We start from the raw sequence: 5253 nt of genomic DNA on the forward strand, positions 1-5253 counted from the left end.
TTTATTTAAATACATTTATCTCAATTAAATATCTAAATCTCATTTCCCCCAATAAACAGAATCGAACTAGCAGATTGATTTGGAAAACAGGATCGATCTTTTTGCTGCCTCTAAGAAACACACCCGGCAGTCAATGATAGACCCCACCTTCCATAAGAAGATGTAGAAAAGTACTCCAAATAAGTTAGTGTAGTTAGCCTGTAATCTGGCAAAACGGACGTTACTAGATATGAAACAATAGATTAATCCCAACACATCAATAATGGTTGATTTTGGTGCCCAACTCTCAACAATAAATAGGTCTTCCGAGCAAAAATTAAAACGAAGAAACTCTGCAAATTATAAACCAAGTGGACCTAATGGACATCCGTAAAACATTCTACCCAAACACTAAAGGTAGATTAGTCAGGGTTCTCTAGAGTCACAGAAATGACGGAATGCCTTTCTATACTGAGGGAATTTATTGTGTTGATGTACAGTCTGTAGTCTAGTTAACCCAACAATGGTCTCCTGTGGATGGGAAGTCTGAGAACCTAGGAGTTGCTCTGTCCCATGAAGCTGGTCCTTCTACAGAAGCAGATTCTAACAAATGTGCGGGCAGGTAAGTGCAAGCAGGTGAAGAAGAGTGAGTCTTCCTTCTTCCAATCGACGTCCTTATGGAGGCTCCAGCAGAAGTTGAGGCCAAGATCAAGGTGTCTACCCCCACGCCTGGATCTGGGACTTGCTTTGTCCCAGGATGACTTCGAACTCAGAGTTCTCCTTGCCTCAGTCTCTTGGGATTAAGGATGTTTACAACCTTGCCTGGGCCTAAGTCTTTCATGGCCACTATGCCTCAAGATCTCCATGCCAAGATCCAGGTCAGAAACGTGTGTCTTCCAACTTTAAAATCTGGATCACATGTGAGCTCTCCAATTCTGGACTGTAGTTCCTTTCAGGGATAATCAAGTTGACAACCAGGAATAGCCATTACAAAAGGATACATATTCTTCTTAGCAACCCACAGAACTTTCTCCAAAATTAACCTCATATTCACATAAATGCTAATACTTACTTAGCAAATCAGAGTCACCTGACATGGTCGGTAAGAATTAAAGCCAGGCCAAACTAGATGGGACTCAGCAAGACTGAGGCTGAGACAAGTTTATTCCAAGGAATCAGACTTTTTTTAAACTTATAACTGATTTTTTGTGAGTTTCCCATTATGTACTTCCTGTTCCCTCATCTCTGCCTACCACCCTTGCAACCTCCCCCCAAACAAAAAACACATCAACAAACAAACAAAAAACAAAACACAGTGCATCCTATACTATAGCCTTCTATCCACATATCATCACTTGCAAATATTCATTGCAATGAGCCATTGGTTTGGTTTGAGGTTTCCAGCATCAGTGACCCCATCACTACTGGATTATCATCATAGTAAATCCTCCCTGTGACTCTGTTGTTGCCCTGGGTCATGGAGATCCTGGATAAGCTGAGATCAGGCCCTTTCAGGCCTCCCAACAGTTCACAGATGATGTAGATTCTTCAGTGGGCCAATTCAAAGCTGTGGATCTGGGACTGGGTGGTAGCTGCACTGGTCAGCCTGCCAGCTCTCTCTTATCCACACCACCAGAGTGAGCTACACAACTACTCCAGGTAGGCCTCCTAATACTGCCATCATCAGGAGGCCAGAGTCAGCTCTCCTCTGCTCATGCCCTTGGGGTCAGGCTCATAGGAACCCATGCTTCCAGAACCAGCACCACGGTGTTGCCCAATGCCGAGACCCCATCTCCCAAGTGTTGCAGCCAGGTAAGGGCTGGGCCAGCTCTCCTGCTCTCACACCCTCAAGACTGGCTCACCTGTACCTTTGCCATCCAGGCCACCTGCACTGTGTGGCCTAGGTGAGGTGCAGGGCCCACTCTCCCAAGTGCTACAGCCAGTGAGGGACAGGGACAGCTCAATGGCTCTCATGAGAGTCTGCTACTACAAATACTTCAGGTGGCAAAGGGAAGGGGGAGGAGGAAGGCATCACTTCCATCCCTGTACCACCTCACAGCAGAGGAGTGATGGAGCCAGCATTCCCATGTTCTCACTCTTACTGCTGAGTCACCTGTACCTCCACAACCAAAGCCAGCTCTGCTATGCTATCCAGGAAGATGAGAGGTAGAGCCAGCTCTCTAGATTGCTACAGCCAGTAAGGGGCAGGACCAATTCTGAACAGCCCTCGGATATCTGTGTGGTCTCAGGTGGCTGCCCAGACCAGGAACATCCCCATGATCTCTAGTGGTATTATGAGGTGCTGATACTACGGTATCGATGTACAAGTATGTGATGGACAGGTGGGAGAAAAAGAAGCAGAACCGTTTGAGCATTTTGGAGAGAGATGAAACTGGAGACCTGAGTGTGCAAAGTAACAGTCTGTTGTGAGTAGCCAGCTCTGCTACCTGAGGCCATGGTGAAGTTCCAGCCCATATTGCTGCTCAGGGTCATGCCTGGATCCCTAGCTCCCTAATTGCAGGAGGTAACATCTTATTTTAAATTGTACTACAGACACAGAGCAATAATAATAGTATGGTAGAGGTACAAACGCAGGACCCCAGATATAATAGCACATAACTGTAGCTGCATGATCTTTGACAAACACACACACACACACAAAATATGTTGGAGAAAAGACAACATCTTCAATAAATGGTGATAGAAAACCTGAGTTTAAACATTCAGAAAAGTGAAACTATGTCCTTACTCCTCAATCTTGCACAAAACGTAGCTCCAAATGGACCAAGATTCCCAACATAAAATCTGATGCTCTAAAAATGCTGGAGAAAAAAGGTAAGGAGTATATTTCAACAAATAAGCAACATGTAACAACTTTCTAAACTGGACTCCATTAGCTCAGGAAATAAGACAAAATATAGACAAGTGGAATTTCATCAAACTAAAAAGCGTCTGTATAGCAAAGAAAACAGGCAATCAAGTGAAGAAGCAGCAAAGAACATATGAGAACATTTTAGCTATACATCTGACAGAGGATTAGTGTCTAGAGTACACAAAGAACTCAAAATACTAAACATCAAGACAAGAGACAACTCAGTGTACAAATTAGCCATGGGACTGAAGAAAATGTTCTCAGAAGAAATACAAGTGTTGAACATCAATAGCAACCACTGACTTTTGCCTTACAGAAGCTTTGCGATTTTATGAGGTCCCATTTGTCAACTCTTGATCTTAGAGCATAAGGTATTGGTATTCTGTTCAGGAAAATTTCCCCTGTGCCTATATGCTCAAGGCTCTTCCCCACTTTCTTTTCTATTAGTTTCAGTGTATCTGGTTTTATGTGGAGGTCCTTAATCCACTTGGACTTGAGCTTTGTACAAGGACATAAGAATGGATCAATTTGCCTTCTTCTAAAATGCTGTCTTTTTTCCACTGCATGGTTTTAGCTCCTTTGTCAAAGATCAAGTGGTCATAGGTTTGTGGGTTCATTTCTGAGTCTTCAATCCTATTCCTTTGATCTACCTGCCTGTCATTGTACCAATACCATGCAGTTTTTATCACAATTGCTTTCTAATACCACTTAAGGTCTGGGATGGTGATTCCACCAGAGATTCCTTTATTGTTGAGAATAGTTTTGGATATCCTGGGTTTTTTTTTTATTCCAGATGAACTTCCAAATTGCTCTTTCTAAGTCTGTGAAGAATTGAGTTGGAATTTTGATGGGGATTGCATTGAATCTGTAGATTGCTTTTGGCAAGATGGCCATTTTTACTATATTAATCCTGCCAATCCACGAGCATGGGAGATCTTTACATCTTCTGATATCTTCTGCAATTTCCTTCTTCAGAGACTTGAAGTTCTTGTCAAACAGATCTTTTACTTGCTTAGTTAGAGTCACACCAAGGTATTTTACATTATTTGTGATTAGGAGAAAACAGCAACCAACAAATTGGGAAAAGATCTTTACCAATCCTATATCTGATAGAGGGCTAATATCCAATATATACAAAGAACTCAAGAAGTTAGACTCCAGAGAAACAAATAACCCTATTAAAAAATGAGGTAGAGAGCTAAACAAAAAATTCTCAACTGACAAATACCGAATGGCTGAGAAGCACCTAAAGAAATGTTCAACATCCTTGATGCTGGATCAATATCCAACATGATGCTGGAGAGGTTGTGGAGAAAGAGGAACACTCCTTCATTGCTGGTGGTACTGCAAGCTGGTACAACCACTCTGGAAAACAGTTTGGTGGTTCCTCCGGAAATTGGACATAGTACTACCAGAGGACCCCGCTATACCACTCCTGGGAATATACCCAGAAGATCCTCCAACATGTAACAAGGACACATGCTCCACTATGTTCATGGCAGCCTCATTTATAATAGCCAGAAACTTGAAACAACCCAGATGTCCCTCAGCAGAGGAATAGATACAGAAAATGTGGTACATCTACACAAAGGAGTACTACTCAGTTATTAAAAACAATAAATTTATGAAATTCTTGGGGAAATGGATAGACCTGGAGAATATCATCCTGAATGAGGTAACCCAATCACAAAAGAACACACATGGTATGCATTCTCTGATAAGTGGATATTAGCCCAAAAGATTGGAATACAAAAAGTGCAAACCACAAACCAAAAGAAACTCAAGAAGAAGGAAGACCAAAGTGTGGATACTTCATTCCTTCTTAAAAGGGGGAATAAAATACCCATGGAAGGAGTTGTAGAGGCTAATTATGGAGCAGAGACTAAAGGAAGGACAATTCAGAGACTGTTCCACCTGGGAATCCTTCCCATATTCAGTCATCAAATCTAGACACTATTGTGGATGCCATTAAGTACCGGATGACAGGAGCTTGATATAGCTGTCTCTTGAGAGGCTCTGACAGTACCCGACTAATATAGAAGTAGAAGCTCACAGCCATCCATTGGACTGAGCACAGGGTTCCCAGTGAAGAAGCTAGAGAAAGGACCCAAGGAACTGAAGGGTTTGCAGCCCCTTAGCACGAACAACAATATGAACTAATTAGTACCCTCAGAGCTCCCAGGGACTAAAACACCAACCAAAGAGTACACATGGTAGGACTAATGGCTCTGGCAGCATAAGTATAGCAGAGGATGGCTAAGTTGGTCATCAATGGGAGGAGAGACTCTTGGCCCTGTGAAGGTTCTATGCCCCAGTGTAGGAGAATGCCAGTGCCAGTAAGCAAGAGAGGGTAGGTTGGTGAGCAGAGGGAGGGAACAGGGGTTTGTTTTAGTGTTTGTTTA

This window comes from Mastomys coucha, unplaced genomic scaffold, assembly GCF_008632895.1.
Source record: "Mastomys coucha isolate ucsf_1 unplaced genomic scaffold, UCSF_Mcou_1 pScaffold17, whole genome shotgun sequence".
In the NCBI taxonomy this organism is placed as follows: Eukaryota; Metazoa; Chordata; class Mammalia; order Rodentia; family Muridae; genus Mastomys; species Mastomys coucha.